Raw genomic sequence first — 22,805 nt, 5'->3', positions numbered from 1 at the left:
CATGAAAAGGAAACGCTGAAATACGGCTAGCATCTATGGCGGCAGTATATAACTGTTATCGTACACAGCTGAGGAAGTGCCATGTTGTAATCACGTACAAAAAAAAAAAGAAGAAATTGTAAGTGGATAGTGTGTATCGATCTGATCTTAAGAGATTTCAACTCCCTGAAGTTCATATCCAAACTAGAAAGATATGGGGTGAGACTTGGAACTGTCTGGGAGGCAGGAAGGATAATGTATAGTAAAACAGTGGTCATCAATCAGACATGAGTGTGTTATACAATTAGTCATCAGGCTAGCATGTTAAGAGAACAGAGAAGGGGGCCAGGTGAGGATATGCCCTCAAAGGCCCAGTCCTCTGTTCTTAACGCTAACTCGCTAACGCGGGAAATGGCGAATAGTTTGAAAAAAAAAAAACATATATATATATATATATATATATATATATATATATATATGTATATATATATATATATATATATATATATATATATATATATATATATATATATATATATATATATATATCACACTAATGACCGAGAGAAAATTGTCATTTTTAGTGAATTCTGATTTATACCTAAGTGAAAATAAACGGAAGGCATAATATTGCCAAAGACCTTACTTTGATATAGCCAGCATATCGATGATTTCGCTTAAAAATTTGCAATCATAATCCTAACACTGACTTCATGCTCCTTCCAGGAATAAGTTGCCAGTATGTGCAGTTTAGGAACTTGTTAATAATAACGCTCTTAAAATGTTGCGTCGCATGACAAGCTTGAGTCACTCTATGGATCATTAAGTGAAGCCAACGCCACTACATCATACCTAGAGCACAGGTAAGTGTTTAAAAACCGATGAAAGTGGAGTGTACTGTGATCAAGAATAATTGTGGTAATATGGCAACCGTATGCATGAGAATTTAGTAATACATGTCATTCAATTTTGTCAAGCTGGATTTAGAGATCATGTCATGAGATTTCTGTTACAAAACGTAAAACGGTGAACTATTCTCATGAATTGTCCACTTTCTTGCATAAATACTGTAAGGCCTTCAGAAGTAAAGAATATAGTAATCCACAGAAATCCAATGTTGTACTGCGAAATTTATGTTCTGTGAAATTTACATAATGTTCCGGGCATATCTTTTAAAAGTAATTCTAATTCAGGTAATGTTGATCTTATGCACATGAACCCTTGAATGGAACTATTTGCTCGGTCGTGTACATAAAGCCACTTTAACGGGTGAATTGAAAATATGAAAAAACTGCCAACAGATTCCGAATGGCACCACTGGGTTTGTGGCGGTGGTCGGCTGCTGGCGGCGGGAGCGACGTTCCTCTCCGTGAAAGGATATTCACAACACTTTCTGGAACCTCTTTACCCCACTGAGGACGAGAGTAAAACCTTTAATTACGACAATACCACCGCTGTGTATGATGGCATGATCTCTTACCTGAACCTAAGCGTTAAGACAAAGGCTATGGTAATGTTCTGTTTATGTGTACCGAACATTTTTGTCTCACGAGTCCTTCGACAGCCTTGAAACAGGAAAGAAATGTGGACCCACCGAGCGGTAACTTGAAGCCAAGCCTAAATTAAGAATTTCGTAAGAGTGAAAGGGACTGGCGACCTTCGATATACAGAAATGAGATAAAGTGAGGATTAAATGTAGGAAAAGGCACGCCAAGTGGGACTGACAGAAATTATACGTAAACACGAATTATATTAAGTTAATCCTTTGACGGATAGAGACGCCAGACGCTTGTAGAAATGTTATGTACAAAATTTATGTATTACTACTCTATGTCTAACTGCTGATGTTGAAAAACAGCATTATTTACAAGAAATTATAGAATATCAATACATTTTCTGTCTTCAAGGCACGTTTTCTATAATAGTCGTGAAAGGACGTTTTCTATATGTCATCAAAAGCGGAAACGTAGAGTCATCAACTTTGGAATCTTTCAGTTACAGCTGAGGCCACTGAGAACATCTTACAACGCTTCCAGCTTTCCTAGAACGCCGCGTATCTGCTTCGACGGCCGTTGCCATAAATAAACTTCCTCACCCACACCAACATGGGCCGGAGATGCCACAGCAGATGAAGACGGCGAAGGCCACTCATAAATCCTATCGTGACCATAACAGAGCTTCCAACAGCACCCTAGCTGACTGAGAGATGCTGTATTCGTCCTTGTAATATGAAGAAATGACATTCACAAATACAAACCCCTGCTGAATTAGCAAGAGGACGAGGGCTAGTCAAGTAAAGGTAAGAACAGGATTTTATATGAGTGTCAAGGTTCTAATGTGACCCCCTCTGTAAACACATGGAAGTGGTAGCTAGCAGAATATCCGCTGCCTTAGCCTTGACAGCTCAGATCCTTTTAAGCTGAAATCTTTATGGCGTGTGGGTGTATGCTGATGAGGGTCGGTGTTGGTATTTAATAAAAGGTTTGTATTGAATATTAGGGTGTTGTATACCACTGGTTAATGAGTAGATGTATATTTATTGATTTTTTTTTTCTTCATCTGTTTACGAGTGAATGCAAGGGTAAGATGGTGTTTGTTTATGTCCTTCCTGTAGCCAGCTCCACTCTGCAACGACTAAGAATTTCTGAATTACATATGACAAGGATATGTGCAACATTTAGCTCTTCCTAACTCCCAGTCTAAGAACTCGTAACAATGCTTTTCATTGTGGATGAATAAATGATAACTATATCTGAAGCTCCTACACTTAGAAAGAAGTAAGGTTGTCTTGTAATATATAGGAGTCTGTTATATAGTGATTAATTCATCACAGTTACGACTGGATACCATATGCATAATTTTTGGTAATAAAATAGAAAAAAAGCAATGTTGGAAATTAATTCAAGTCTTTGAAAACATTGGCTCGTATATATAAATTTCTTTTCTACGTTCACATATCTAAGAAAAGTTAACGGTTAAATCACTGGATCATTTCCCTTTTCAAGGCGTCTCCATTTGGCTTCTCTTCTCGAGTCCCCCTTCCACTTCCTTTCCCTCTGAATGCTACATCCTGAAGCCACCAAGCCACGACTCGTTTGGGTCAGCTTGCACGGTTAGCAAGTATGAGCAAAACCTCCAGACTTAGCAGTCTCTTCACATTGGTATGAAAATGCTCATCTATAATATGCAGTGATGTCTCCGTTATTCATCTCAGGCCTCTCACTCTCAATAACCGCCGCTAGGATGGGTCTTGTCATTCACCTCCAGCCCCTCTCACTCTCACTCTCACACAGACCCGCTAGGTTGGGTCGTCATCCTCCGAACGTTAGTATTACTCTCACTTTCACAGACCCGTTGATTTCCTTTACTGGCTTGTCACTCTCGTCTACGAAGAGTGTGAGTGTGTGTGTGTGTGCACACACGAGGGAATGACAACATGGGTTGGGAACTCTGAACCAAAAATGACTTGAAAATACCTTTTATCTATTCGTTATTTCTTATGGAGGGTGTTGGAGAGGGGGGGGGGAGGGGAAGATAGTGTCTGGATGGAGACAATATACACACATGATAAAAAAAAAAAAAAGCACACTAAACGGGGAACACAGTATGCGTCGAGAATCGAGAATGTCTAGTGAAATCATTTTGCCTGCTGGCGAGGTAATATTTCCGTGAAAGCCTGTGGTACACCACTGGTCACCAACCACTGCCATGCCTCCGAGAATATTAAGGAACCTGGTCTGTCTGTCGGGAAGTTAGAAGGACGTCGTTGAGTCGGTAGAGAAAGAGAGAGAGAGAGATGGAATGCCGTCGAGTGGGCTGCTGGGAGGGTGTTATTACCTGTTTGTTCTTACGAGGCGAGAGCTTTAAACTCGTGGGACAATTCCTACCCCTACATTTTTTCTAATGGAAGACTCTTCTGTTTTTGGAAACATAAGAGGGGTCTCCTTAACGAGTTTGCTTTCTTGTGTCTCTTACAAGGTGTGGAGGAGTTTTGGTGTGTCAGTCACAAGATGTGCAAGGATCGACTGTGTCTGTCGCAAAGTGTGAGGAGCTCTAGTGTCTATGTCGCAAGGCGTGGAGGGCTCTCGAGTGCTTGTCACAAAGGGTGGAAAGTTCTGATGTGTCTTGTCACAGGGTGTTTGGGGGGGGGGGGGGCTTTTGAAAGGTCTGTCACCAAGTGTGGTGGCTCTGGGGCAGCGCCCGAGTGAGCACGTACACAAGGCAGTCGGCTTAGTTACTGAGGTGATCTGCTTCTTGCCAGGTATCATCATGACAATGGAAACGTGTGGATGTGAATGAAATGTGTCTGAATTACGACAGTCGATCGCAAATTTTGAGCGAAAATTCAGCTTTCTAGATGAGCATAGGGGGGTGTGTCTGTCGAAGCCGTCACACGAGCACGTCACTTGCACGGAGTTCGTTTCACTCGTTCTTTCCTTTGTGAGAGAGTCGCTTGTATCGCGTCTTGCCCAAGCCATGAAATGGATAGAAGACGCAACAAACTCGTATTTTTTTTTTTTATATTTGACTCAAAGCGCCATTCACAAGTCTGTACGAGGCATGTATAGTTCAGGTAACCTAAACTTGAGGTAAAATCACTTCACTTCGTCGGCTCACTTAAGACGCCACCAACCAGGGCGCGTGTGGATGGCTGATCGTCTGGAAAAACTTCTTGGCTAGGCAATAGCGTCCCTGGGGGGGCGCTGGCTGGGTGGGGCGTATGGTCTGCTTACCTACCTAGTGGATGGGAGAGGAGAAGTGTGCGAGGAGCAGACCACGCTGCTCGCTTATATACCAGGGCCCCACCTGCCGCTAGCCTTGTCGCCCCTACAGCAGCACCGCCTCCATCACCCGCCTGCCGCACCCACCTCGCCTCCATCCCCCTCCCACAAAACCCCACCATCCGCTTGCTGCACTCCTCCCCCTCCTCTTCCTACCACCCACAAAACCCCACCATCCACCTGCCGTACCCCACCCCCTCCTCCTCCCACAACCCCGATATCCATCAGCAGCGGCACTCACCCCCACCTCCAAACCCTTCCCTCCAACCAGAACCCCATCACCACCTCTACCGTCATCACGCCCCCCCCCCCTCTCCCCAACTGTTGCCTTCGCCACCACCCACAGCTTAGTACACCACTGCACTACCACCACAACCACCTACACGACCACTCTACTACCACCACCTGCACCACCTTACTGCCACCACAACCACCTACACGACCACTCCACTACCACCACCTCACCACCACCCCAAGTACGTGCAGCACCAACTCACCACCACTACAACCACCTCCTCCACTATCTGTAACCACTTTACAACTGCCACTTCCACCACCACCACCACCACCCTCGTTCAACCTCACACCCTCTCCAACACCAACCCCACCATTACCTCCTTCACCAACATCTACCGGCCGCTCCACATCGCCACCAGCTCCTCCAACGGATCCTCCATCCTCCAAAGGATCCTCCATCACTGGTACCTCCCATAACCAGTCCATCATCTCCCACCTACACCACCTTCCCACCTACTGCACCATCTCCCCACCCACTGCACCAGCTCCTAATCTACCACACCAGCTTCCAACCTACTTATCAACTCCCCACCTATTGTCTCAACTCCCCATTTACTGTGCCACCTTCCTACCCACTGCATCATCTCCACACCTGTTGAATCATCTCCTAATCTACTGCACCATCTCCCCACTTACTGCACCATCTCCCTACCTAGTGAACCATCTCCTATCCTGCTGCACTGCCTCCCCAACTAGTGCACCGTCTCGCCACCGATTGCACTATCTCCCCCCACCTACACCACCACTTCCCGCCTACCCACATATATCACCACATCTCCACCTACTGTTCGTATTAATGATGTAGTGTTATATAAACAACATCCACACATTTGATCAAATGGCGCTAGATGTTCAACGTCTTCACCCCTGTTAACCACTTGAACAAGAGGTTGTCACTACTCAAGTACGACTCTACTACCCTCAATCAACGACGATACGACCCCTGAGGACAACCATCCTTAAGGTATGACTGTCCTCTTCGTCTTTGTCCTTACCTTCAACGGTCAGATTTCAAGAGACAGGTCATCGTGTACAAAGAGAGGTGTGCCGCATTTGCCAAGGATATGCCGTCGTGCTCGAGGTGTACAATCGCGTTCGCAAGTCGTACTGTCGAGCCCAAAAAGACGTATTGTCGTATTCATGGGTCGTGCCGTCATGCCCGAGGCACGCCTACCAGTTCAAAGGCCGAAATGTCGTGCAAGAGAGATGCGCCATCCTACTTATGCATGAGTCGTACCGTCGAGCTCAAGAGGCGTGCCAATGTGTTCGTGGGGTCGTACAGTCGTGCAGAAGGGATTAACTATGGAAAGCGTGTCCTCACCATCATGTGGTGGGTGATGAATGCATTACACCGGTCGCCAAGTCAACCTCTCTCACATGTCAGTAGCCTGCAATATATCAGTGGAATACTTACTTTCACATGGTAAGAGGACTATATATATTGACAGGCGCGTACGGAGGCAAGTTAGCGTGGTGGCGAGTGGGAGCAGCGGAAGTTAGGTTACAAGGGGGGAACAGTCGGCAGCCACGTCCCACATCTCACTGTACACACACACACACAGACACGCTGCGAGTGACGATCTTTCGATTTGTCGATGGTCATGTGTCCGTAAAGGTGTTCATCTCTGTTATCTTCTATCCATAATCTTCCGTCATCAGCGGTGACGGTTCAGTTGATTGATATGTGGACGCAAAATAATTTTCTTAACCTCAACGGACCGACTCAAGAACTTAAAGTGTACAAAATTTGGTAAGAGAATGTTCCCATCGTCTGGAAATATCACTGGAAGATTTTTATATAAAATCTTTCTTTAATCTTCTATTAGTTCTGGTATAAACAACTCAAATAATGCATTCCGTATCATTTGAAAATTTTTCACTGTCGATATATGTACGTACTCATGTAAGCCAAGTGCCTGAGACGATGTTGTGTGGAGCCGGCAGAGGGCAGCAGGTGGAGCCGGTAATGGCCGTGTCTGGGGGCCCTCCCAACACCCGCCCGCCTAACTAGGAAATAAAGATTCACTCCGCCCTTAACCCAAGGCTCGAGGCATGAAAGCACGCGTTGCATGGGAGACTAAGGCGGGAAATCCGAACAAAGAAAAGGTTACATAAGCTCTCTTAACAACGACAGTTCTCTCAAATTCAGGTGTGCATAGAGGCTCTCCTCCGTCGCTTGAGGCAATATGGAAAGCCCACAGACTCCGTGCGACTTCCAAGTACAACATGATAATGATGTAGCCGGACTTGGCGTATCCTAGCCCGGTTAAGTAGCACGTTACCTCAGTTTTAACCTTAACGCACCTTAGTTTAGAGTCAGGGTATATCCATCTTCTCACTGGGGTTGTCATAATGAACTACTAAGTGCTAACTCTACTGGGGAGACTGTGAGGGGCGAGATGAGGGCTGTAGCAGAGTCGGCCGCAGCGTAAATCCCGGATGGGAGGAACGTGATGGTAGATGTGTCTGTCGTTAAGGCAGCGGCCGTCAATAAAAACATGCTTCTGCAGGGTTAAGGCAAGCAGCGCCCCCAAGCACGTTGTAGGATAAAGTGCTTGTCGACACTGGCGAGTGTACCTAGTTGTATAACTAAACAAGTGACAACAGTACCGTTCTCTTCGGCTCGGTTATTCCCATGTTGGAATAGGGTACACATTTCTTGCGGTTTTTTTTCCCCCACATAGAACCGACGGTCTGCAGGTAGTTATAGTACCAGAAAAAATCCTACAATTCATATATATATATTACTGTCACCCTAGGGCCCCCTTTTTTAGAGGCTTCTGCAGTTCCAAGGCTGCGCTACACTTAGCAGCAGGGAAATGATGAACTCTGAAGCAATTTCATTTCACTTGCGGTGTTACCTCAAGCAAGCGGAGCAAATAACACATTATATATATATAAATATATATATATATATATATATATATATATATATATATATATATATATATATATTATTATTTTTTATTATACTTTGTCGCTGTCTCCCGCGTTTGCGAGGTAGCGATATATATATATATATATATATATATATATATATATATATATATATATATATATATATATATATATATATATATATATATATCCCTGGGGATAGAGGAGAAAGAATACTTCCCACGTATTCCCTGCGTGTCGTAGAAGGCGACAAAAGGGGAGTGAGGGGCAGGAAATCCTCCCCTCTTTTCTTTTTTTTTTTTTTTAATTTTCCAAAAGAAGGAACAGAGAAGGGGGTCAGGTGAGGATTCTCCCTCAAAGGCCAGTCCTCTGTTCTTAGCGCTACCTCGCTAACTCGGGAAATGGCGAACAGTATGAAAAAAAAAAAAAAAAAAAAATATATATATATATATATATATATATATATATATATATATATATATATATATATATATATATATACGCAGGGTGTTGTCAAGAAAAACGAGGAGCCTTACAGCTGTGAGACTGACACTGGGCTGTTTTACGGAAATACACGAAAGCTACTTCCTGTGTCGCCAGATTCGAGGTGCTCAAAGGACGCAGTAAGCACCTCCTACGTCCCAGGAAGTAAGGAGTCATGAAGATCCTTCGTGTTTTGTGGGTAAAAATTTGGCTAGAGTGAAAGTGTAGCACAGCCGGAGCTCGAGGCCCGTCCGCACTGACTGACCTCAAGAACTGCTCCTCACGCCGCGGTGTGCCGTGTGTCCTAGGTTGTTATTTCTGCTGCGTCATAAGGTTGTGGGCAAGTTTTTGCAGGGGCGCCCCCTTCTTTAATCGACTAGCACCCTGATGGTGGCTAAATGTTTCAAGGCGATTGTTACGTATCTCGTAATATGACAAGGATATTATCAAAAGTTGAAGGTGCACCTGCAGATGATTTTCCTTCAAGCCTAGAGTAAATGTGGTGTTAAAAATGAATAAAACCCTTGCTTCGTTCACACAAGTTTCCTGTCACAAGAACTAAGGAAGTCTCTTAAAACACACCGGTAACTGTCGCCTAGCCTTGGGAAGTTCTGCCTGCAGGGAAATCTCTCGCCACTCGTCTACTTTTTCCAGTGATTTCGATACAGTTATGGTGATGGCAGGGGCTGCAAGATCATGGCTGTAGGCTGGAAGGTCATCCGGCTGATGGGGAAACCCAATATAGCGGTGAAGGTGAAGCCGCACTTCCCCGAGCCGTTACACCAAGGCGCCATTCCGCCATGTTTGTTTTGGTTGTGCAACACCAGCGGTATCATCTTCTACCTTCGCAAGAAATACATAAATAAAAAAAAAAAAAAAAGACAGACGCTGAGATTTCGAAATGTTACATTCTCATGGCCTTTGATATAAAGATCAGCTGATAATTCTATATTTCCCCAAGTCCTGACAAAATTTTATATCTTCATTGTTCTTACTTCCTCCTCCGTTAGTGTCTTCCGCTCCCACAGATTTACTGCAGTCTCTCATCACATTATAACAAAATACTCAAGTCTCTCTCGCTATCATCTTTTAATCACCTCTTTCAAATAGTCTCTTCATCTCTTACACAGTTCTCCCTTTGTCACTTACATTCTCCCAGAACTGTCTAATACACTTGCGCATTATAGACGCCTCAAAAAAAAAATAAGGAAAAATTTGTTTTTCTCCATTAAATTTTCGTGGATATTTCCCCCAAACTTTTTACTGGCTTTCGTTTAATTCATATATATATAATCCTGTTAACTTTTCTAATATAGACGAATCCTGTTACCTTTTTTTTAATATAGACAATCCTGTTAACTTATTACCACCATCCATTCATCGCTTCTGACATATCAAACTTCTTCAACACTCTTTTTAATCTCCTCTACAATCTTCATTCCACCATGCTTTACCTCTAATTCAAAAATCTATATAGGCAGAGTGCCACACACCTCATGGCATCCTCTGAAGAATTCATCCTTAAACAACTCAATGATCATAACCTCACCTTGTACTGCTTCGCATCCTCTGAACATCTCGTAATACCTTCACTTCGAAGTTTAGATCCACACTCACTCCTCAGATTTTTTGCTTTTATCCCTCGCGCATTTTCGTTCACGTTCCACTCCTATACCATCTAAGGTAAAGGCTAATTTATTTGTCACTACCAGAATGATATCACAAACCCCCTACCAACCCTATCCTAGTCCTCCAATTATGCACACTTCCTCCTCATATTCCTTCCAACCAGAGACAAATCAGTCATTCTTTTGTATATACAGTGTATCCTGGATCCATGAGCATCTGACTGTTTAAGGTACATGTTTACAACACTCATGTCTTCTGATCCACAGAATTCTCGTACATTCTTTCGCCTCATACCCACCTATCAGTCCCTCCACTACCCTATCCCCTTTCCATCCATTTAAATCACCCATCATATGTAGTTTCTCCCCTGGACTTACATCCTCTGTTGCCAAGGGGCATCAATAACCACGTCTGTATCGTTAGACTAGCCGGTGCATATGCATACATTAAAGACACCTTCAGCTTCTCACACTTGAACTTCCCAACTAGTAATCTTGCGTTGGAATCACTTACATGAACACACCATTTCAAACTAACCATCCTTCACTGACTGATAATACCACACTCCCTGGAATATCTTCCTGGTCTAAAATCACTCCATTTCACTCGAAGGTTCCCCCCTGCTTATTAGTCGAGTCCCTCGCTAAACTGTGTTATTACCATCTGAATGTGTCTGCAACTTCCATAACTCTTGGCTTCATCATGTATTCATACATCCCACTCACCTATGCGTAGGTACCCGCACCTGTTGTCGTGGGCGATTACAGACACGTAGCTTTCGCTCTACGGTGGAAAAGTTTGGTGTATAAGACTGAGTGTTGAGAGAGAGTGACGAGTGGAGGTGAAAGTGGTATAGAGAGGATGTGTATGGTGTGTACAGGAGCTCTGAAAAGTGGTCAGGCGCCTGATGAATGAACGAAGGCAGGAACTGTTCCACTGTTTGAAAAATAATGGAGCAAAAGGGACTGCATAAGTACAGAGGAATACATTTCCTCAGCGCTGCTGACAAGTATGGCGGGATAGTGAATGCTTAGAGTGGGTTTAGGGAAGGAGGAAAGCGTGCAGAGCAGGTAAGACATGTAGATGAGAAAGATCTATTGAGGAAGATGGTGTGTGCAGGGATCTGATAAAGTGAATACGAAGGCTCTCTGGGAAGTTCTGACTATGGGGTTGGTTAAGGAATTGTACAGTGGAAAAAGTGAATGCGCGATAGTCAATGGTGGCATGAGTGAGTGGTTTGAAATAAATGTGGGAGTACGTCAAGGTTGTGTGATGTCACCGAGGCTGTTTAATGTTTTTGTGAATGGGGCATTACTTGAGATGATGATGGGTGAGGGGAGGAAGGGGGGAAGGTGCGTGATTGTGGTGTAACACTTGATTATGGAGGAACCGGAGGAAAGTTGCCATTGTTGCTGTATGCAGATGATGCTGTGTTGTTAGCCTTATCAGAGGGAGAGCTGGATAGAAATAGGATGCAGTTTTGGATACTGAAAGTGAATCTGTACGAAAGTCAAACGCTACTTTTTTAGAAAGGTCGCAATGAAATGTCAGAGAGAGAGAGAAAAAAAAGAAAAACACTTGATTTGGAATCGGGATATTCCTGAAGATGGTAGCAGACTGCCAAAGAATACCATACAAATGGAAGCTTTTTGTGTACAGAAGTGAGTGTGAATGGTGGCGACGCTGGCCTCTCGTGAATGAACCTGGTATGCAGAGTGAGTATTAAAAAAGAAAAAGGAAAGGAGAGCTTGTTAAGCGTGCAAGACCATGGCATGTCTCATTTCAACACACTGGGCATGGGTTGAGGACGTGTGTGTGTGTGTGTGTGTGTGTGTGTGTGTGTGTGTGTGTGTGTGTTTACGTGATGCACTCCGTGGAAACTGGAAATGCGAGTCGGTGATGACAGTCGGATGGACATACATGGCATCTGATATTCTGTTTTTCGTTTCAAGCTGACTCTCGCGCACGGTTGCTGTGGGCCCAGTTGTGGCTTTCTGCATGTTGTGTTGTGTTGCTGCTGTGTGTGTTGGCGATGTTACTCTTGTGTTGTTGCTGCTGTGTGTGTTGGCGATGTTACTGTTGTGTTGTTGGTGCCAATGTGTGTGCTGGAGAAGTTACTGTTGTGTTGCTGAGTGTGCTGGAGAAGTTACTGTTGTGTTGCTGATGCTAATGAGTGTGCTGGAGAAGTTACTGTTGTGTTGCTGGTGTTGTTGAGTGTGCTGACGATACTCTCGATCGCTGTGTACCTGTCGCTATTGATGGGGTTTGTGATGCCCGTGTGATACAGCTGATGACGATGATGCAGTCATCAATATTGATGTGACCCTGTCACTGCAGTTGTTTATGCTTGTTTATTATTAACGCCGAATAAAGCAGACGGGTACAAAGATAATGAAGCCTCGCATCCAATGGTTTTGACACACACACACACACACACACACACACACACACACATGCCTCTGGAGTCATAGGATGGCTGCTCAAACGAACTGACAGCTATCTGAATGTGTAAACACGTCTTGGAAGCCCCGTCAAGCTGATCGAGGGTGGCATGAGGATGGATCCTTCAGGGCCCAGTGCTGGGGCCATTATCATTTCCGATCTACGCCAGAATAGGTGGTCTCCTAACTTAATATGTTTGCTAACGATGTTACGATTATGAATGAAAGGCGAAACAAGAGAAGTTGCGAAATATTATATAAAAAAAGAGCTAAACCAACTGTAGCAATGGTCGGCCATATGGCCTATGAAATTTAACTCTTGGTCAATGGAAAGTGATGAGGATAGTATGGGGTTTAGGCAGACCAGACGGAGATGAACTGCATGAGTTGTACTGTGGGAGGGTCATAGGAGTTGATACCACGCCAAAACTCATTACCGAAACGGTATGTGAAAAGGATCGTGGGGGAGGCAGACTAGATTTCGGAGGCGAACTACAATTTGGACTCCATAAGCGCCTTCATGTTTATGGACGGTGAGGTCTTTGTTGGAAAGGCAGACCCAACGTATATTCACCCTAAGCTGAAACATGACGTAAGGGTCTGCAGGAAAGGAACGAGAATAGTGCTAGAATTGAATGGAATACTCCACGAAGAGAATTAAGCCCCTAGTCGGCTCACATGATGACTATAATCAAACTTCTCAGAGGCCATGACATTAAAAATATTCTCTTCCTTCATTCTTGAGAACAACTGCGCACAAGAGGACACAGCTGGAGATTAAGCATGAGAGATGTACTTGGCGACATGAAGAAGTATTTCTTTAGCTACAGAATGTGTGGATTCGCAGCTTCCATTCCCTGGAAACGGGCGTTGACGGATGTCTGGACGCTAGTCTCACCTACAGCGATAATTCCTTGTGTACTACAGTACTCAAGTTCTGTCTGGAGGTGGAGTGGCTCACTCCACGATGATGGTGACACCTCGTAAGGCTTGAGTTGATTTTAAAAGAGGTGCGCGTTGTGGTCTTCTGAAGAGTCGCTGTAAGTTAGTTCATCTGACGAAGTGAGCGACGGAGTGTGAATGGAAGAGACAACAGGATCGCTTATACTCCAAGTGTCAGAGGCGATGGGGAAAGATGTGTCAAATAATACGTCCATTTATGTCTGTGCAAAACTGGGATTCTGTCTATGTTTTCCATAGATATTTTTCTTCAGAGGTGTTGGTTGGTTGATCCGTCCACGTCTAGAGTGCAGCTTAAGGGATAAAGTTATTATCTGGCTTCTTCTTCGTCACCTCCTTCAGTCGGTAGGTGTTTGCCCGGAGACAGAAGAGAGCACAGCGTCCTTCCCAGGACCTTCTCGCCCCAAGGTAGCCCATCTTCGCGTTGCATAAGAGGTACCGTCCTGCCGCAGGGGAGGTACCATCGTGTTGCATAAGAAGTACCGTCGTGCCGCAGGGGAGGTACCATCGTCTTGCATAAGAGGTACCGTCGTGCCGCAGGGGGGGGGGGTACCATCGTCTTGCATAAGAGGTACCGTCGTGCCGCAGGGGAGGTACCATCGTCTTGCATAAGAGGTACCGTCGAGCCGCAGGGGAGGTACCATCGTCTTGCGTAAGAGGTATACCGTCGTGCCGCAGGGGAGGTACAGTCACGCTACACGAGTGGTACAGTCGTGCTGCACGGGGCTCAGGGGTACAGGTTAGGCAGGAGGCGTGAGGCGGGCGGCGGGTCAGCCCTGGCCCAGGGGCCTGAGGCGGTGTGTGACCCCAGTGTCCCCCCGTCCTGGCCAGTCGCCATGCTGAGCCACCAGACCTACGCACCGCTCAGGGGCCGCCTCTCTCTCTCTCTCTCTCTCTCTCTCTCTCTCTCTCTCTCTCTCTCTCTCTCTCTCTCTCTCTCTCAGCCACACGACGGGACACTCCTAGAGGTCGTGCCGCTGCGACCGTCGAGACCCGTCGTGGGTCGTTACATTGTTGGTCGTTCTCCGGTGCAGTCGTGGGTTCAGCCTTACCACTCTTGGTCGTCCAGCAGGAACCATTCATTCGTCTACTTGGTTCATTACAAATCTTACTTTAACAACGGAACTGATGGGGATTTATTACGAATGACCTCCACTCTCTGAACCTCTGCTGCCTCTCCTTCTGGTGACTTCTCAGTTAAAACTGAACATCCGTTGGCCTTCTGATCATTTTTCTTTTTCTCATTTCCCAGCGTTTTACAGACCACAATTGTCACAGCTGTCGGGGAAGTTCGGTGTAATTTCTCAACCTCCTTTCTGAAAAAAAAATGAGTACGATATTCGCTGTCTTTCATTCCCTAGGCACTACACCCTACAACCAGCTTTTGAACGGTGCAGATATAGCTTGCCAAGTATTTCCGCACACCCCTTCATCACATACTTAGGGACTTCATTAGGACCATGTGCCATATATGGGACAAGATACCTTTAAGACCTTACTCGTGTGTCTTCTAATGGTATCAATGTCATCCAAGTCCTTTATCCAATCCCATCCAGCTCTAGCCTCCTCCAATGTGACTCTACTTCTGACCTAGTCATTCAGTAACTCATATATATATATATTATTCTCCTCGTCTTGAACAGTCCTTTCTTCTGTGTGACTCAATCTCGTTACCTATTCTTTATCGAGATATTTTTTTCTAATTCATGGAATAGTTTTGGATTTTTTTTTCTTAAATTCATCTGGAATAGTTTTGGATTAGGTCTGACCATATCCTCAAAATTTCATTTTTCTTAAAGTTGCTCTGCTCGTCCTTCCTTATCTTGTTGCATTCGTGTCTTAATCTTCCTGTCTCTTAAACCTTTCAAATGACAGCTGGTGACTGTCGTTAAGCCCACGCCTTCCCCACGGAGCGTGCCTGTGTAAATGCTTTTCCTCTTCTGACATCGCTGTTCAACTCCAGTTCCCGCCCATATGTTCTCTACAAGAAATAATTATCTATCTCTGTGTGTAGTTACCAAGATGACATCTCATGTGTGAGTCTTCTCTCTCTCTCTCTCTCTCTCTCTCTCTCTCTCTCTCTCTCTCTCTCTCTCTCTCTCTCTCTCTCCTCATTTTTTTACGTACTCACTAATCCACACAGTCAAACTAAGGCACAAGTGGTGTATCGTATCCGATATCCTCCATTATACGTCAATATAGAAGATCTAACACAGCCAATGTGGACAGCCCCCTTTGTCTCTAACCTAGTGTCCTCAGCGACATAGTGATACGGGGCCAGCTCGCCGTAAACACTCAGATACCTTGTGTATCCCTGTGTAATCCCCCGTGAGAATCTTAATGCTCCCGGCCTCTTTTTTACCCTATGACTATGTCTCTGATTACCAGATCTCTTTACACCATCTGTGGGATGTGAGTGTGTGTGTGTGTGTGTGTGTGTGTGTGTGTGTGTGTGTGTGTGTGTGTGTCTGTGTGTGTGTGTGTGTGTGTGTGACACATGATATTCTTAGAGAAACTAACTTGCTGATGAATATGGACACACACACATACACACACACACACACACACACACACACACGTCTTTGAAGGGAATGCTAGAACGTCATCCAGCTCAGCGTCACGTGGATTGCGCATCATCGTCGTCATCCTCCGAGGTGTGTGGAGGTCCTAACCTTTCCTCATTGTAAACAAAACTAGATCTCTCATATTCATACACCAGCTCACGTGAGACTTGCTGCCCAGAGATCCGGGTATGAAGTGTTCTCCCAGAAGTTGTTGTCTCCAAGCGCTCACGGCAGGCTACGTCTTGCCTCAAATACGGAAGATCACAAAACTAACCCATCACTTATCCCTTATAGAATAATCATATTATATTGCCACGATTTCAAATAAGTAGATGGGAACATCTCAGACACCCAACATTATGATGACGTATATTTCTTGGGGTTAGCTGGAGCTCGAAGGATGTGCTACACTCAGCAGAAGGGGAATGACGGACCCCCTTTTGAACTAGGAAGGTCTTGGATGAGAAGGCGCTCCTCGCCCAAAGACAGAGATACAAACTTGCCGAAGGTCAATTATCACTCGCGGTGTAACCCCACGAAGGCGGGTTCCAGCAGAACACACATACACACACACACACACACACACCATATTCTATATTCACAGAGACAGATGGACAAAAAGGTCTCTAACATACAATAAGTTTAACCTACACACTGCTCCGTTCCTCTTGTTCCACGGACAGGAGATACGAACGGATGATGCAACTTACTACTTCACCGCTGTACGGTCAAACTGAGGCGCTGATATAGAAAGCTGGCCGCCCTTTTTCATCGTCCTCACTCGCTTTGATTAGCAGGGAACGAACGTCGTTAAGAAGAAAATTAAAAGCCCCCCTCCCCCTTTCCAGTGTTCCAAATACCTCTAAACCACTTAAAGCAAAACAAACGACACATTAAAAAAAAAAAAAAACTAGGGTGTTCCAGATCCCCCAACACCACCCCCAATATTATGCACTGTTCCAAGATGAGTGGGTGAGGGAGGAGGCACAATGTCTCTCCTACATCATGTGCTTCAACCCTCTCTGAGGGCAGGTGCCGTCAGGCCTGATTGGCACTTCTCATCACGTCTTGAAGAGCTGGGGGTTCTCTTTTCAATGGCCCAACGGCGGAGGCAAGATTTATGGACACGATGTCGTTGATCTCATTGCTCTCTCACCCACACACACACACTATATATATATATATATATATATATATATATATATATATATATATATATATATATATATATATAAAGTTGTTAAGGATATGTAAGACAATACCAGCGCTTGTCCTGACGACTGATAAAGCCTAGCCTCAAAAGTTTAGTGAGTTGCGTTCTTTGGCTACCACGATACTGGTGGATGATGTAGGGCCTGTTCAGTGCGCTTATTAATGTGATAAGGGAACATTTCCCCCCCCCCCCTCTATCTTTACCCTTCGTATTATCGCGTACAGCGATAATAACAAAGAGATGAAGTCATTGCGCAACGGAGAACATATTTAGCCGCGCCCGTGGCTGGTCTAGTTGGTTTGGGCGCGAGCCAGTAACAGATGCTTCTCGCTGACGACACCACACAGCACCGGTACCCGCCGGCCCTGGCCTGGCCATATTGTTGGCAAACAATAGATTTTCAGGATCCGTCAAGCTGTATAGCTGCGGCGATGACGCAGTTGTGGCAGCTTTCCTGAGGACATGGTTGTGGGGGGGAGAGTAAGAGGAGGACTAGTTCTCCCAGCCGACAGACATCGATGGAAAGGTGGTGGTCGTGGTAGGGCTGGAGGCGACTGGTCTTAGGTGTGTCGCCGGGTGGTGTGTGTCGAGAAAGGATTCATCCCTTACGTCCGTACGTTACTTGCTTCTCCGTCGACTTATTAAGGCTTGGACAACCATGGTTTGTCTTCGTAGGCTACGCTACTGAGATTTAGTTTGCCGAACTCGTCTGATAAGGTTTTTTTTTTTATTTACACGAGAATCTGAGGCTATTCCGCGTTCATATATATATATATATATATATACATATATATATATATATATATATATATATATATATATATATATATATATATATATATATATATATTGTACTTGCTTGCTGTTTCACGGGCAAGCAAGGTAACGCCAGAAACAGACGGAGGAAGGCCACATTCGCTCACATCCATTCTCTAGCTGTCAGGATCAGTCTAAAAGTTTTCTCTCTACCAAGCACCATTCTTAGAACCGTTCAGCCAATATGCACAACCGGTGGTAGACGAGACTTTTCCCATGATAAGCGACAAAAGAATTATTTGAATACACTAATGTTAAGCTGCGATGGGAACCAAGAGGTCGAAGCAAGGTTGATAGAACTCTCTATGGATTACCCTTGAGTTCCTTCTTGAATGTCTGCAGTGAAACGTCCCGCACCAGCTCAAGTGTCTGTCAGTCCTGCTGGCCTCTCTTAACTCGATCGTGGAAGACGAACAATCTTGTTTTTTTTTTTTTTTTCCTTGGGAGAGTCGAGGTTAAACATAACAGCCTAGGAGTCAGCCAGCCACTAACTAGTCCAGTTCTGATGCGTCTCGCGTCTCTCACAGCCCATGCCGCAAAGGGTTCTACTTTCGGACAGGGGTGGACGACGACGATGACGGTCCCCTCCGTCGGCTGGAGCACATGGGAATGAATGTCTGGACGCAAGACGGCCGAGTGGAATCACTAATCTAGTTCCTTCCCCTCCGCGGTGCGCGACGAATATTTGGCGGTGGCTGGAGCGAGATGGCATCGTCGGTATAAGACTGGGACGTAGTGTTGCATTCTGAACATCTGCTGAGCCATGGACGAAAGCATTCATCTGATTCTCCTCACACGTGTGTGTGTGTGTGTGTGTGTGTGTGTGTGTGTAAGTGTGTAAGTGTGTGTGATTACTATTTGTGTGTTACGGGCACAGAGCTTTACAATCGTTTTGCCCCGTTTCTTAACCTTGTGTATATGTACCATTACTTTACTTATATGTATGTATGCACACCACACACACACACACACACACACACACACACACACACACACACAAACTCTAGCCTAAGCCGAGTGCCCACTTATCATGTCGCCTGAACACCTGGGTTGGGTGTGGGCCGACTGCCACGCCTAGGATTCGAACACATGCGGCTCAGACTTTGGGCCGACCCGAGGTGACTCATGATCGGTACCACTAAGCACTACACCACAGAGGCCCGTGTGTGCGTGTTTGAGTGTGTGTGTGTGTGTGTGTGTGTGTGTGTGTGTGTGTGTGTGTGTGTGTGTGTGTACTTTCTCGCAGTGAAAGTACACAATCGGGTCGTTGGCTCCTGGCTATTTGAGGCTGGTGGAGGCTGGGGGTGGGTATGGAGATGGGTCGGGTGAATGGTTAGTTGGGGTGTCCAGGTTAGATGATGCGGAAGGGCGAGGGTAAGAGAATTGGGGGGGGGGGGGGGTTCAGCCATGGAAGGGGAGGGCGTGTGAGGTGGGTGAAAGTCAGCCGTGTGTGTGTGTGTGTGTCTGTGTGTCTGTGTGGAAGAGTCAGGCGTGGGGGGGGAATTGGGGTGCGTATCAAACGAGAGTCATCCGTGGATGTATTACATGTGGAGTGGGTGGTGGGTTCGAATCGGTCGTGGGGTTGTGTGGGAGGTGGATGAGAGTCAGCCGTGGGGGTTGTGTGAGGAGGTGGATGAGAGTTAGCCGCTGTAAGGTTGTGTAGGGTAGGGGTAGAATCAGCCGCGGGTATGTATGTGACAGTGAGCCAGCACCTGAACAGCGGCCTTAGGCCGTGTAGAGTACCGTGTCACGCGATGTGGGGCGGCAGGTACAAGTGATGCATGTTGAACACTTGTTAGCACTGTGTGTAGCCGTGGTGACACGACCTCCTCCGCCCGCCATATAATCTGAACTCTTTATCAAGGTTCTCTCTCACCACCCTGTAACCCTTGTTACAATAATCCTTATTCTTTCTACTTTGTTTGGATAAATTCCATAAAAAAAGTTAAATTAGAAGTTTATAATAAGCGGAAGAACTGGACGTAAAAGTAGCGATACGAGAGGCGCACTTCGTAGGGAAACTCCGTGCGGTATCATTGCAACCAAACAAATACCCCAAGACAAGGGTAAACTTGTACGTATTTGTGTCATACGAAAGACAGTCGAGAGGGAAAAATTTTAGACAAGGCCTCGATCACCACGTGTGAGGCGTTAGTTACCAAACGAGAAATGTCACTTTCAAACCACCCGTGCCAGAACATCGAAGCATTTTCACTTCTTCACACTCCCCCCCCACCCCCAAAATACCGGAGAGAAATGGCAACGAGGTATGATGAACATGAAAATTCTGGGATCATCTCAGCCTTGGCTTCATTAAGAATCCTGGAAAATGAGTATATTCTCTTGGAAATAAGAAACCGTCGCGCCACTTTACCACGAGTCCTTCAAGTAATAGAGGCATCACGCGTATTATGCACCGGACGTGTGCGATCTGGTGGATCGTGCCTGACAAGGTTAGCATCAGGCGTCCGTCACGATGAGCAAAGTCGTGACAGGGATCCACCAGCCAACTCCTCTTCCTTGATCCGGTGGATGTTGGCAGCCAACGACGATTTTGCAATCAAGAGAAATATAGGAAAAAGGAAAAGTGATCACGGTCGACCTAACATCCCAGCGTTTTGAAATAAGGAGAAATGCTGAGTTTCGCTCTTGAGGTATATGTAGGTCAGTGTCGCTTGACCTTAGAAAGCTCATATCAACTCATCAATATTTCGTTACTACACCGACAATACCAGTTAACAGTCGAAATCTCACGGGAAAAATGGCTGCAACAGGAGAGGAGGAGGTGAGGTTTTAGCGTCCATATCCTAGTGTGACAAGTAGGCCAAGTCTTTCGAAAACAACAAATTGATGCGATATCCACTGACATAAGTCCCGTGCGAGTGAAAAAGTATGAATGTGATGGGCTTGGAACCGCCACGTCATGCTCACAATGGATGTGGTAATATTTTGACCATTTACAACGATACGGACAGTTAATCCTGTGCTTCGCTTTGCTCATTTTGTTCGGCAAAGCGCCTTGATTTATGAGGAATGTTTCTACACCAAGCGTAAGTGTGATATAATCTACCTGTCATTTTCTTCGTTAGAATTTGTTATATACACAGTCGCAAGTTCTTTTCTTGAAAAAAATGGGCTTTTCTTCACTTAGAAAAAAAGTGAAACGTTCCAACAGGAAATTAAATGTATATATATATATATATATATATATATATATATATATATATATATATATATATATATATATATTTCTTTTACGGTGAAGAAAACTATAATGATTCCTAGGGTGGAAAGAAATAAAAAGTCGTGGGTGTAGTCGGGTTACCGAGCATTACCAAGGTGTTTGTCATGTACAGGGCGGAAAAAAAAAGTGGTGTTTATAAATTGTCGTGATTTGGTAAGATCTAGTTCCCGGGGAAGCCTAACGTACATACGGTAACAAAACTGGCGTCAAAAGACAAGAAAATGTCTCGTTGACTTCCTTTTTCTATTTTGAACTTCTAGTGATGTCTAGGATTTTTTTTCTTTAACTTCAAGTAATGTGCAAAGAAAAATTATCAAAACTCTTTAATCTTTTGATTTTCTTGGCTAGTTGGTAGTTCTATGGTCACTTGCCACAAACTCATATTTGTGTTTCTTTAATACCCTAACTTACAAAAATATTAATTCTCTAAAGAAAAAAAAAAAGGAATCAGTAAGTACCACTGAAAACAGAACTGATTTTCATCTGATCTTTATGGCATATCTTTAACAGTATATTACACATGCCTGACCATGCTGACTGCAGGTAAGTTCCATCGCAGATAGGACGGAAGAAATATTCTCTGCAAACTGATTCTTTCGATGACGTATCACATTTCGTTTGGATCTGATGAGTAAGACGATAGTTTCTTGCAACAAGGTACAAATCACTGTATATCTTCCCAAGTCGAGGCAAATGGTGACCTCTTGAACCGTGATATATTATTTCCGATTTTTTTTCCCCAACGATATGATGAACACATTCTCTGCACATTGCACGTAATACGCTACCATGGGTTTACTGAAAAAAAAAAAAATTGAGGTACATAGATTTCAAAAGCTCTACCTATGCCTGTCATAGAGTTAGCTAGGGGTCCTTAGTGCATCTCTGCTCACGGGCCTCGACTTGAGCTGAAAGTTCAGACATCCGTTTCTCCATCCCGGACATTAAAATACACTTTATTTATTCATATATCCACAATTATCCAAGGATCTCTCCATTGGTTCCTGCAGCCCAAGGTTGCGCCATTTCCAGCAGTAGGGAAATATGGGCATCTTTGGAGTAAGAGGTTCTTTGAGGAGAATGTACTCTCAATGACGTACATTTGTTCCTGGTTCGCCATGAACAGCGGACCACGGACTGCTACGACGCGTCGTACCGCGTGACTTGAGCGTGTACGACCGCCGAAACAGGCCAACAGGTACATACAAAATATTTGGCGAAGCTGATTTTCCTGCTGAGTCTGCCTTTTCATAAAATTCTGTTATATCTATACCATTTGTATTTTTATGTTTACTGTATCTGTAACAATGATAGCATGAATACAAAACGATACCCGTGCTGTCGCAAAAGACTCCTCGTAATTCTGTAACGAGTTTCGCTTATTACAGCAAAATGAAGCCTGTGCTGTATTTTCTTACGAGCTCTTGGGGAATATTTTTCAGCCACTCATTTCCTTATCAGCTTCATCAGCCTGCGGCGCCCTTATCTTGTGTATCACAT

The 22,805-nt window shown here is 44.8% G+C and overlaps 1 protein-coding gene across 6 annotated transcripts in view; it reads right to left on the bottom strand.

Moving 5' to 3' along the window:
- LOC139764570 (uncharacterized) overlaps window positions 1-22,805 on the bottom strand; it is a 109,053-nt gene that overhangs the window by 8,841 nt on the left and 77,407 nt on the right. The window contains exon 1 of one of the 6 annotated variants that reach the window (XM_071691362.1): window positions 8,704-8,724. The exons of 1 other annotated variant lie outside the window; for it this stretch is intronic. The gene's annotated coding sequence lies outside the window, so the exon portion shown is untranslated. Of the gene's footprint in view, window positions 1-4,712; window positions 4,850-6,471; window positions 6,633-6,956; window positions 7,077-8,703; window positions 8,725-22,805 lie in introns of those variants that run through there. 4 more of the 6 variants (XM_071691359.1, XM_071691360.1, XM_071691363.1 and 1 more) reach the window with 4 other exon arrangements.

The sequence above is a fragment of the Panulirus ornatus genome, chromosome 50 (genome assembly GCF_036320965.1).
Source record: "Panulirus ornatus isolate Po-2019 chromosome 50, ASM3632096v1, whole genome shotgun sequence".
Taxonomy (NCBI): domain Eukaryota; kingdom Metazoa; phylum Arthropoda; class Malacostraca; order Decapoda; family Palinuridae; genus Panulirus; species Panulirus ornatus.
This window is presented reverse-complemented; position numbering and strand designations above follow the sequence as displayed.